The following is a 13,580-nucleotide window of genomic DNA, read 5'->3' as shown; positions in this document are numbered from 1 at the left end:
GGATATTCTATCCCGGGAGTCATGAATATACATATTACTCAGAAAAATATGACCTATTCCTAGGTGGGTGGACTATTTTTGGGTGAATAAAATATCAATACACAAGAGGAAAAAAATCTTACAATGCACCCTATCAGGCTTATTTTCGAAAGAGAAGGGCGCCCATCTTTCGACACAAATCGCAAGATGGGCGTCCTTCTCACAGGGTCACACAAATCGGCATAATAGAAAGCCGATTTTGGGCGTCCTCAACTGCTTTCCGTTGCGGGGACGACGAAAGTTCACGGGGGCGTGTCGGAAGCATAGCAAAGGCGGGACTGGGGGAGGCTTAACACATGGGCGTTCTCAGCCAATAATGGAAAAAAGAAGGGCGTCCCTGATGAACACTTGGGCGACTTTACTTGGTCCTTTTTTTTTTACGACCAAGCCACAAAAATGTGCCCTAAATGACCAGATGACCACCGGAGGGAATTGGGGATGACCTCCCCCTTACTCCCCCAGTGGTCACAACCCCCTCCCATCCTAAAAAAAACTTTTAAAATATTTTTTCCAGCCTCTATGCCAGCCTCAAATATCATACCCAGCTCCATGACAGCATTATGCAGGTCTCTGGAGCAGTTTTAGTGGGTACTGCAGTGCACTTCAGGCAGGTGGACCCAGGCCATCCCCCCTACCTGTACACTTGTGGTGGGTAAATGTGAGCCCTCCAAAACCCACCACAACCCACTATACCCACATGTAGGTGCCCCCCAAGGGCTATGGTAGTGTTGTACAGTTGTGGGGAGTGGGCTTTTTTTGGGGGGAGGGGGGTTGGGGGGCTCATACACAAGGTAAGGGAGCTATACAACTGGGAGCTTTGAAGTCCACTGCAGGGCCCCCTAGGGTGCCCGGTTGGTGTCCTGGCATGTGAGGGGAACCAGTGCACTACGAATGCTGGCTCCTCCCATGACCAAATGGCTTGGATTTGGTCGTTTCTGAGATGGGTGTCCTCGGTTTCCATTATCGCCGAAAACTGGGGACGACCATCTCTTATGGTCGATCTAAATGTTGAGATTTGGGAATCCCCGACCGTATTATCGAAACGAAAGATGGACGCCCATCTTGTTTCGATAATACAGCTTTCCCTGCCCCTTCGCGGGGATGTCCTGCGAGGACGTCCTCAGGAAAACTTGGGCGCCCTGTTCGATTATGCCCCTCCACATGATCTCAGCCACTTGATCATGTTTGGGGTAGTGAAACTAAAATAACAGAAGAGACTAATAACCTCAATGGAGAGCAAATGTTGGCATTTTAAAGAAGGAGTCTATTGAAAATTTGTTAAGGGAGAAGTTGAGGAAATATTTACAGAATGATACAGGGGAGGTAGATATAGGAATGATGTAGGATGTGGGAAAAGCTTACCTTAAAGGTCTTTTAATTCAACAAGCAGCACAAGAGAAAAAGAAAAAGCTTAAGCAAAGACAATTAATTTTGGATAAAATAGCGAATTTGCAAGAAACACATGACAGAAACTGAGACCCAAATGTTCATGCCCAGTTGTTAAAGGCCAAACATTAGTAAGACATACTGGACTCTTCACATATGGAGTACCTACTATGAAGAACTATGAAGGATTATCTGGAAATGGGAAATAGGGCGGGGAAAATACTGGTATGACAACTAAAGAAACAGAGGCAGATCAAATTGGGCAAACAGAATTGTGTGTGGGGGGGAGGGGGTGGTGAATGGAAAAATTGCTGTACCTCATGTGGATATTGCACAAGAATTCAGAGAATTTTATAAACAGTTTTATGCAAGTGTCCGTTAATTGACATTAATTCATAGTTAGAGGGGCTAGATCTTCCTAGGGAAGCCTCAGAGAATGTTCTAGGGTTAAATAAAGCCATCTCGCCATTGGAGATAGAGCAGGTGATCACGTTCTACCCAAGGGGATGATGAGTTACATGGGGAATTTATCAATTGATGGGCTCTGAAGTGTCGGGTATACTGGCAAACATCTTTGCCAGTATACCCGACATAGATTTAAGTGTGTTAACTGGAGCATTAGCTGATGGTACATAGATTTAAGTAGCTCTCCCCCACTAAAACTCCATTAAACATCTTTAATGGAGTTTTGAGTGGGGGAGAGCTACTTAAATCTATGTTCCATCAGCTAATGCTCCAGTTAACGCACTTAGCTGTTTGGAATTTAGACATGAAAATCTTTGCAAAAATTCTTACCAACAAATTGGAGGGTATTCTTCCCAGTATTATTCACCCAGGTCACACAGGCTTCATAAAAGGATGACTGATGGGGGACATTTGAAGAGCAGTAAATATTATTGAATTTTGTTAGATAGGTTCAAGCACTGTATGGTTTAATTTGATTTACTACACCGCCCTTCCTATAGGCATCACAGGGCAGTTTACAAATAAACACCATTACAGACTAATTAAGGATAATATATTAAGCATAATATAGGACAGAATCATTCTTACAAGAAGGGGAGAGGTAACAAAAAAAAACGCAGAGTGCGGCCATTTCTCCAAAGGCATTTTTGAAAAGGTGAGTTTTAAGGGCAGAGCGAAATTCTGGATAAGACAATATTAATTGCACTTGTGATGGTAGAGCATTCCATAGGGAAGGATCCAGACCAAAAAAAAAAAGGTTTTCTCAATTAGGGGGTCTTTTACAAAGGCACAGTAGCATTTTTAGCATGTGCTAAACACTAGAGATGTTGTACACGCGGATCCCCTAGGCAGGGGCGTTGGAAATTATCCAGGAAGTGTATATTAATTTGCGTGTTCCCACCACCTATTCTGATCTCATATTCCCCCAGACTGCTCTTACACAGTCCAGGAATTATAGAACTCCATAATCAGAAGGACTCGCTGGGATATAAGAAGATAGTTTATTACAATCTTACCAATAGCAGTACAGGCAAAACAGGTATTCGTATAGTTTGAACAGCAGTCCACGACACGTCTCTCTCTCCAGCCTTCTGAAGACTTCTGCTCTCTTCTCTGATTTAATACCCTTCAAACTGCTCCTTATATACAATTCTGACCCTATTCATTTCAATGGACCCTAGCTTTGTCACCAGGGTTCTTGGACCTTATCAGCTGATCAAAATGACTTCACATACTATCAAGCTCTAAGTATAAACAAGATATGCTCAGAGAGCATCTTATTAGATGACTTTGCATGTTCTCCAAACTTTCCCTTAGCCCCCTCCTTTGGATGTTCTCACCCGGGGTGCAGCTGACCCAGTACTATCTCTACATAACCATAGCAACTTTTGCTTATGACCAGTCTCTTGCAGGTACCAGTCTCAGAGCAAATGCCCCCCTCCCTTGCCAGTTCAGCACTTGCCACAGTGAAATATAACTGTGTCAAAGGTGATCTCTGATTTTTACAAGCTAGCTCTCTTTTGTATCAGAGATGATTTTGATTTTAAGAAGCCTAGCTCTTATTATGAGCCATTGGCCTGTATTTTACTGAGAGCAAGGGCTAGCATAACTCTTCATTCCCCTCTTGCCAGGCCCCCCCAGGGGGGGCTGGGACACATGACTACTAGTGTGGGTGTGGCCGTCCTTTCCAGAGGGCTCTTAGAGTCCTGTGGGGGGATGCATAGGGATGAGGTGACAGGGGTGCTCTGTCATAGTGAGACAAGGCCATAGCAAGCGTCAGTATGTGGATACATAATTATATACTGAATGAAATGCAGCGTTGGGTTTCCCCTTTTATCATAACCAACCCAAGGGGCCTATCCTAGAACTACCCCTCTAGGGCGGAGCGAGACTTGGAAATATGTGAAGTCAATTAAGTCTAGGTACCATACAACGGAATCAATAAGGTTGATTGTATATGATTGCAATCAATTAATATATCATGATTACAAAGCAGATGTTGGAAAGTGGGGGAAAGAAAATTTTCAATCAAAGTTTGTTATTAGTCAAACTTTGAATGTGTAAATATAGCTAAAACTGGTGTTAAGAGGGCATAAATATTTCATTGTATCATTTAAAAAGGGTTAATATTGGCCAAATAATGAATAACTACTGCAAACTCAGGAGCATTATAATTACAAGTATTGCAAAGGCTAAGCTATGGGTGTCATAGGCCTACATTATATATGAAGGGCCTGCTGCTTAACCTGCAGTAGTCTTATAATTATGGGCAAGATAATAGTTTTGTAATTATGAGCAAGTTTTGCCATTATCTTCTGGGTGTAATAGATCTAGATCATATATAAGGGCACTGTTGAGTTATAGTGTTTTTGAAGAATACATAGGAACATAATCTTCTTTTTCCTTTGTACAGAATATGAAGCAAATATGTGTTAAAGAAATTAATTGATCTGCTTCACTTTCTCTTGATGATAGAGAAATCATCAATAGTAGAAAACAGTCTGCTTAGTTACTATTTGAGGTCCAGTGATGAAAGGTACAACAGTCTAAAAATGGAGAGAAAACAATCTAAACCTGTCCATACAAATTGGCAAAATGTAACAAACTAGAAAGGAACATATGATAGTTCAATTAAACAGCATAAGCAGAATAAATATCTGATACAAAAGAGAGCTAGCTTGTAGTGGAGGCAAGATTGGGTCCCCAGCGGATCTCTTCAGAATTCATTATGCAATTAGCTGGTCTCGTAATGCAAAAGAATTATTTTTGGTTTGAAGATAATTTTTATTTGCAGACCCAGGGAGTGGTGACAGGGGCTACTTGAGCCCTATCAGTAGCCACTCTACATGTTGAACATATAGAATCGTCATTGATTTATCCTCTGATAGGTTTAAAGCAGTAAGCCTATGGAAGAGATATTTGGATGATGTTTTTTTCTTATGGACAGGCACTAAACAATCGTTGGAGGACTTTGATGGACAGGCACTAAACAATAGTTGGATGACTTTGTGTGGTGGCTCAATACATTGGATCAACATGTAAAATTCACTAAAACAGCTAGTAATACATCAATTGAATTTTTGGATCTGTGGGTGTACAAGGAGGGGATTCGTTTATCTACTTCACTATATCATAAACCGGTGGAACGTATCACTTTATTACAGTTTGGGAGTTATCATCCATATAGTCTTAAATATAACCTCCCAGTTAGTCAATTCCTCCAGGCTGGATGGATTTGTTCCTCTTTACAAGATTTTAAAAATCAAGCAACATTATTAGAACAAAGATTTTTGGATAGAGGTTACCCCAGGACAGCTATTAGGAAAGCCTATTTAAGGGCTCATTTTGCCCAATGTCCCCTACTACTTCAGAAGAGGGTTAGAGAGGAGGAATATAGATTAACGTTTGTTCTCCTCTTTACCAAAATTAGCCAACAAACTGTATAAATTTTAAAAAGCCATTGGCATATCATACAGTTATATTCCCGTTTTAAGGAGTTTCCTATTATATCATAAGCCCAGGGTAGAACGGTGGGGGAGTGGTTGGGAGGTAAACAAATTTCGAGAGCTTAGTGCCTGTAGGAGGATGGAGGAACATCAAGTTTGTGGTCGATGCCAGTGGTGTCATTTGGCCATGGTGAGACCTACATGGATGGTGCCAGCAACAGGGAGAGTTTTAACATCAGGAGAAACTACTAATTGTGACACGAGAAAGTGAATGATACATACCTGTAGCAGGTGTTCTCCGAGGACAGCAGGCTGATTGTTCTCACGACTGGGTGACGTCCGCGGCAGCCCCCACCAACCGGAAAGAAGCTTCGCGGGACGGTCGGCACGCAGGGCACGCCCACCGCGCATGCGCGGCCGTCTTCCCGCCCGTGCGCGACCGCTCCCGCCAGTTGAATGACTAGCAAAAGATGAAACACACAACTCCAAAGGGGAGGAGGGAGGGTAGGTGAGAACAATCAGCCTGCTGTCCTCGGAGAACACCCGCTACAGGTATGTATCATTCACTTTCTCCGAGGACAAGCAGGCTGCTTGTTCTCACGACTGGGGTATCCCTAGCTCTCAGGCTCACTCAAAACAATAACCCAGGTCAATTGAACCTCGCAACGGCGAGGGTACAACAGAAATTGACCTACGAAAAACAACTAACTGAGAGTGCAGCCTGACCAGAATAAATTCGGGTCCTGGAGGGTGGAGTTGGATTTACACCCCAAACAGATTCTGCAGCACCGACTGCCCGAACCGACTGTCGCGTCGGGTATCCTGCTGGAGGCAGTAATGAGATGTGAATGTGTGGACAGATGACCACGTCGCAGCCTTGCAGATCTCTTCAATAGTGGCTGACTTCAAGTGGGCCACCGACGCTGCCATGGCTCTGACACTATGAGCCGTGACATGACCCTCAAGAGTCAGCCCAGCCTGGGCGTAAGTGAAGGAAATGCAATCTGCTAGCCAATTGGAGATGGTGCGTTTCCCGACAGCGACCCCTAGCCTGTTAGGGTCGAAAGAAATAAACAATTGGGCGGACTGTCTGTTGGGCTGTGTCCGCTCCAAGTAGAAGGCCAATGCTCTCTTGCAGTCCAATGTGTGCAACTGACGTTCAGCAGGGCGGGTATGCGGCCTGGGGAAGAATGTTGGCAAGACAATTGACTGGTTAAGATGGAACTCCGACACCACCTTCGGCAGGAACTTTGGGTGGGTGCGGAGCACTACTCTGTTGTGATGAAATTTGGTATATGGAGCATGAGCTACTAGGGCTTGAAGCTCACTGACCCTACGAGCGGAAGTAACTGCCACCAAGAAAATGACCTTCCAGGTCAAGTACTTCAGATGGCAGGTATTCAGTGGCTCAAAAGGAGGTTTCATCAGCTGGGTGAGGACGACGTTGAGATCCCATGACACAGTAGGAGGCTTGATAGGGGGCTTTGACAAAAGCAAGCCTCTCATGAATCAAACGACTAAAGGCTCTCCAGAGATGGCTTTACCTTCCACACGATAATGGTAAGCACTAATCGCACTAAGGTGATTCCTTACTGAGTTGGTCTTGAGGCCAGACTCTGATAAGTGCAGAAGGTATTCAAGCAGGTTCTGTGCAGGGCAAGAACGAGGTTCTAGGGCCTTGCTCTCACACCAAACGACAAACCTCCTCCACTTGAAAAAGTAACTCTTTTTAGTGGAATCCTTCCTAGAGGCAAGCAAGACCCGGGAGACACCCTCAGACAGCCCCAACGCAGTGAAGTCTACGCCCTCAACATCCAGGCCGTGAGAGCCAGGGACTGAAGGTTGGGGTGCAGCAACGCTCCGTCGTTCTGCGAGATGAGAGTCGGAAAACACTCCAATCTCCACGGTTCCTCGGAGGACAACTCCAGAAGAAGAGGGAACCAGATCTGACGGGGCCAAAAGGGCGCTATCAGAATCATGGTGCCGCGGTCTTGCTTGAGCTTCAGTAAGGTCTTCCCCACCAAAGGTAGGGGAGGATAAGCATACAGGAGGCCGGTCCCCCAATGGAGGAGAAAGGCGTCCGACGCTAGCCTGCCGTGTGCCTGAAGTCTGGAACAGAACAGAGGCAGCTTGTGGTTGGTCTGAGAGGCGAAAAGGTCCACCACTCTCGGAAGATCTTGCGTACCACTCTGGAATGGAGCGACCACTCGTGCGGTTGCATGACTCTGCTCAGTCTGTCGGCCAGACTGTTGTTTACGCCTGCCAGGTACGTGGCTTGGAGGAGCATGCCGAACCGACACGCCCAACGCCACATCCCGACGGCCTCCTGACACAGGGGGCGAGATCCGGTGCCCCCCTGCTTGTTGACGTAATACATTGCAACCTGATTGTCTGTCCGAATTTGGATAATTTGGCAGGACAGCCGATCTCTGAAAGCCTTCAGTGCGTTCCAGATCGCTCGGAGCTCCAGGAGGTTGATCTGCAGATCCTTTTCCTGGAGGGACCACAGACCCTGGGTGTGAAGCCCATCGACATGAGCTCCCCACCCCAGGCGAGATGCATCCGTCGTCAACACTTTCGTGGGCTGTGGAATTTGAAATGGACGTCCCAGTGTCAAATTGGACCGGATGGTCCACCAGAGCAGTGAAGTGCGGCAACTGGTGGAGAGGCGGATGACATCTTCTAGATTCCCGGTGGCTTGGAACCACTGGGAAGCTAGGGCCCATTGAGCAGATCTCATGTGAAGACGAGCCATGGGAGTCACATGAACTGTGGAGGCCATATGACCCAGAAGTCTCAACATCTGCCGAGCTGTGATCTGCTGAGACGCTCTGGTCTTCAAAGCCAGGGCCAGGAGATTGGTGGCCCTCGCTTCGGGAAGGTAGGCCTGAGCCGTCTGGGTATTCAGCAGAGCTCCTATGAATTCCAGAGACTGGGTTGGCTGGAGATGGGACTTTGGGTAATTTATCACAAACCCCAGCAGCTCCAGAAGCTGAATAGTGCACTGCATGGACCGGAGGGCTCCTGCCTCCGAGGTGTTCTTGACCAGCCAATCGTCGAGATATGGGAACACGTGCACTCCCAGCTTGCGTAGGTAGGCCGCTACCACCACGAGGCACTTGGTAAACACTCGTGGGGCAGAGGCGAGCCCAAAGGGCAGCACACAATACTGAAAGTGCCGTGCTCCCAGGCGGAATCTGAGATACTGTCTGTGAGCTGGCAGTATCGGAATGTGAGTATATGCGTCCTTTAAATCCAGGGAACATAGTCAATCGTTTTTCTGAATCATTGGCAGAAGGGTGCCCAAGGAAAGCATCCTGAACTTTTCTTTGACCAGGAATTTGTTCAGGCCTCTCAGGTCTAGGATGGGACGCATCCCCCCTGTTTTCTTTTCCACAAGGAAGTACCTGGAATAGAATCCCTGCCCTTCCTGCCCGGGTGGTACGGGCTCGACCGCATTGGCGCTGAGAAGGGCGGAGAGTTCCTCTGCAAGTACCTGCTTGTGATGGGAGTTGAAAGACTGAGCTCCCGGAGGACAATTTGGAGGCAGGGAGGCCAAATTCAGGGCGTATCCGCACCGCACTATTTGGAGAACCCACTGGTCGGAGGTTATGAGAGGCCACCTTTGGTGAAAAAATTTTAACCTCCCTCCGACCGGCAGATCGCCCGGTACGGACACTTGTAGGGCGGCTATGTTCCCGTGGATCCAGTCAAAAGCCCGTCCCCGGCTTTTGCTGTGGAGGCGCAGGGGGCTGCTTAGGCGCACGCTGTTGACGAGAACGAGCGCGCTGGGGCTGTCCCTGTGCCTGACGAGGCCTTCGGGCCGGCTGGTTGAACCTACGCTTCGCAAAAGAATAGGGTGCAGCCTGCCGGGCCCGGGAAAAACGTCCACCTGTGGAGGTGGATGCTGAAGGCGCCCGGTGGGAGAGCTTGTCGAGAGCGGTTTCCCGCTGATGCAGTTGGTCCACCATCTGCTCGACCTTCTCACCAAAAATGTTATCCCCCCGGCAAGGGACGTCGGCCAGTCTCTGCTGGGTGCGGTTGTCCAGGTCAGAGGCACGCAGCCATGAGAGCCTGCGCATCACTATACCTTGGGCCGCAGCACGAGATGCCACGTCACAGGTGTCATAGATACCCCTGGACAGGAACTTTCTGCACGCCTTCAGCTGCCTGACCACCTCCTGATAAGGCCTGGACTGCTCCGGCGGGAGCTTCTCGACCAGGTCCGCCAGTTGTTGCACATAGGTCCGCATGTGAATGCTCATATAGAGCAGGTATGATTGGATGCGGGTCACGAGCATGAAGGATTGGTAGGCCTTCCTCCCAAACGAGTCCAGAGTGCGAGACTCCCGCCCCGGGGGCGCCGAGGCGGTATCCCTCGAACTCCGTGCCCTCTTGAGAGCAGAATCCACGACCGCTGAGTCATGGGGCAATTGTGGCCGCATTAGCTCTGGGTCGGAGTGGATCCTGTACTGGGACTCTGCTTTCTTGGGAATGGTGGGGTTAGTTAATGGTCGCACCCAGTTCCGAAGCAGCGTCTCCTTAAGGACATTGTGCAGCGGCACCGTGGAGGACTCTCTAGGTGGTGATGGATAGTCGAGGACCTCGAGCATCTCGGCCCTCGGCTCTTCCACAGAGACCACGGGGAAGGGAATGCTGATAGACATATCCCGCACAAAGGAGGCAAAGGAGAGACTCTCAGGAGGCGAGAGTTTCCTCTCCGGTGAAGGCGTGGGGTCCGAGGGAAGGCCCGTAGACTCCTCTGAGGAGAAATATCTAGGGTCCTCCTCTTCCCCCCACGAGTCCTCATCCTCGGTGTCGGACATAAGCTCATGTAGCTGAGTCCTGAACCGGGCCCGGCTCGACGTCGAGGCACCAAGGTCTCGGTGTCGTCGAGCGGTGGACTCCCGCGCTGGCGGGGACGGAGCTCCCTCCATCGACGTCGACGGGGACTCCACCTGCGTGGCGGTCGAGACCGGCACCGCAAGCGGCGGCGGTGTCGACAGCCCCGGCGCCGGGCTAGAGCTCGCCGGCGCCACAGTCATCGGCGCCGAGGGCGCAAGCACCCCCGGCGCCGGCACAGCCTGGCGCATCAGCCCTTCCAGGATCCCCGGAAGGATGGCTCTGAGGCACTCGTCCAGGCCCGCTGCCGGGAAAGGCGGTGGGGCCGGTAGGGGTGTCGGCGCCAGAAGCTGCTGGGGGCCAGGAGACGGCACCGAGGTGCCGGAACCCCGATGCGTCGGTACCTCCACAACCGACGGAGACCTCTCCTCTCGACGATGACGCTTCAGCGTCGCCTCCTCTCCGATATCCGGATGCACCGAGGGCGACCGGTGACGACGCTTCTTATCTTTCTTGCGATGCCCGTCACCGGCGCCGGAGGGCATGGAGGAGGAGGAGGTCGATCCCCCTCGGTCTCGAGGTACCGGGTCAGACAGGGTTCGGTCCCGTGGCCCACGAGCTGAGGGAGTGACCGGGGCCGACTGCCCACGCGGCCTCTCACCCCCACTCTCACCGGAGGACCGGCGGGCCGACGGGACCTGTTCTCCTGGGGTCGCTGCCATCGGTGCCGATGTCTCGGGCATCGATACCGGTACCGAAGGGCTGGGCGTCGATACCGATGCCTTCGAGGTCGACGTCGAGGGGCCGGCGCAAGTTCCAAAAAGACGGTCCCGCAGAACTTGCCTCGCAACCTGAGTCCGTTTCCGGAGACCGAGACACAGAGAACACGACTTGATATTGTGCTCCGGCCCGAGGCACTGGAGGCACCAAGCGTGGGTGTCGGTCTGCGAGATCGGCCGGCCGCAGCGACCACACTTTTTAAATCCACTCGGGACCTTCGAGGACATCGACGGAAAAATCGCGTCGGCGAAGTCAAAGTCGTCAATGGTGGCTGAAATCACACCACGAAAAGGAAAAACGACCGTGCGGCCACTAGGCCGCAACGCAGCGTCCCCGCTGGAAGCGAGGGAAAAAGGGGAGCGCGTGCTCCACACGCGCAGGGTTTCTTTTTTTTTTTTTTTTTTTTTTAAAAAAAGAAACCGGACGGTAACTAGACCGAAGTAAACAAAGAAAAAAGCACGATCGGTGTAAACGCGATCGAAATCCGGCGGCTGAACAGAGAGAGCGGCGAGGCACGACTCTCTCCAGGCGCGGAAAAAAAGGAACTGGCGGGAGCGGTCGCGCACGGGCAGGAAGACGGCCGCGCATGCGCGGTGGGCGTGCCCTGCGTGCCGACCGTCCCGCGAAGCTTCTTTCCGGTTGGTGGGGGCTGCCGCGGACGTCACCCAGTCGTGAGAACAAGCAGCCTGCTTGTCCTCGGAGAAACATCATTTATCTCATAGTCCCGTATAGTGACCCAAAATATACAAGCACCTCTGGTACATCACTGGATGTTTTGTCAACATACTGTAGATGATATACGGCGGAGAGTAGTGGAGCAAATACAGGTAGGAAGGGAGGGAGGTTCAGTGGATAGACTATTGAATTATAGAGAGCAACAGCTGATTTATCAACTACAAACAGTGACGCTGGGGGGGGGGGTTAAATTTAGAGCTTGAATGGATGTCATTATTGTAGACCAATCATAATTAACTTTGCTGTAGCTGACCAGTTGGAGTGGAGGGGGGAATGATGTCATATTCAGGAAGCAGTATTTAAGTTCATTAGTAAGACACCATCGTCATCTTTGCATAAGTTTAAGCAGAGCTGGCACTATACACGGCTATGGGTAAGAGTTGTAGAATTATATGTTCTCTGTTTGGGGATAGTAAGGGATGATTCTCATGCAGGGATTTGTATTTTTCAGGGGACAGTCCTTGAGACAGCCCGTGGAGACGAAACATGCATATCAGACGCAGTCTCCTCCCCCCCCCCCCCCCCCCATCTAACAGTACTTAAGATGAGTACTAAATCATTTCACTATCTTTAAATCAAATTAGAATTGTATAGAAATCTGTTTAATCAGGTGTATCGATGAGGAGGTGTGTGCTGATTGCTTTGCTAGTCTGTTTGTACAACCAAGTGGCACCGCTGAGGTCACCAATAATTTCAAAGTTAGTCTTCAAGATTGAAATTATCCTTTATTGAGTATACTGGCTGAAGATTAGTCTGCATATTACTGTTGGACTGTGTATAAGTTATAGTGGGAGCCAAGAGATCATTGTGTTTGGAGTCACCCAAATCAAGTATTATCTGCCATTTGTGAGAAAAAATTTGCATACGCATCTTTATAGAATAACACTTTCCAAGATGCATGCCCAATACTAACTGGAGCCAATTAACTGCAATTGGTTGTTAGCGCCCAATTACTGCTAGTTATCGGCTTGTTACTCAATTAAATTGTGTGCACAATTTTGGGTAAACATATTTAAAATTTAAAATGATAAATGGAAAGACAATTCTTTAAAGGGACCCTATATTTAGGCACCAAGAGGATGCCTGATTGGATCCTATTCTATAAAGGGAAGTAGGCACCCACTAGAGGCAGGCCACATTTCAGTTTCGGCAGCCATGCTGTTTCCAATCTCAAAATGACTGCTATTTTGGCTGCGCAACTGGCAGGGGTAAGAGTGACTGGTGATAACTCATGCCCTGAAGAGCCACTAGACCACCAGGAGATTTAAAGGTAGGCCCGAGGAGGGCCTTTCCGGTGTTATGTGGAGGGTAGTGGTGGGTGGGTGTGGGCGCTGAGAGTGATCACGAGGGGGGAGGGCAGGGGACACCGAGAGTGATCATGGGGGGGGGGGGGGGGGGGGTCAGTTTCAGTTTCAGCTGAAACCAAACTGTAAATTTTGGTTGCTGGTTTCGTTTAAGTCAAAATTGAGAATCTTGGTTTCAGTCACTTTCTAGGGCCTACTTTTCTTTATAGAATACTAGTGTAACTGGATAGATAGATATATCTATATATGTTTAGACACAAGCACTTACACTGGCCAGAGAGATGGTGTAAATCAGTGCATCTTTTCTAGCAAAAAAGGTGCCAGTACTCAAATGCTAGGCCACCCTTCAAGGGTGGGGTGATCACTGAGGGATCCACCCCACAACAGCCAGGCCCCCTGCAACCAGTCACAGAACCTATGACAAGGCAGAATTGGTGTGTAGAGCCTGAGCTCTTTCATTAAAACTTGGGGTCCTTGGGTCAACTTTATCAGACAATGGAAAAGGTGCCGGTACTCAGTACCCCTAAGTACCCCCACAAAAAAAGCCCTGGTGTAAATACTCGTGCCTAGATTTAATTTGTTA

General features: G+C 49.2%; 1 protein-coding gene across 1 annotated transcript in view; it reads right to left on the bottom strand.

The window, feature by feature from the left end:
• LOC115470349 (microsomal triglyceride transfer protein-like) overlaps nt 1–13,580 on the bottom strand; it is a 135,418-nt gene that overhangs the window by 51,833 nt on the left and 70,005 nt on the right. The gene's annotated exons all lie outside the window — the stretch shown is intronic.

Source organism: Microcaecilia unicolor, chromosome 5, assembly GCF_901765095.1.
Source record: "Microcaecilia unicolor chromosome 5, aMicUni1.1, whole genome shotgun sequence".
Taxonomy (NCBI): domain Eukaryota; kingdom Metazoa; phylum Chordata; class Amphibia; order Gymnophiona; family Siphonopidae; genus Microcaecilia; species Microcaecilia unicolor.
This window is presented reverse-complemented; position numbering and strand designations above follow the sequence as displayed.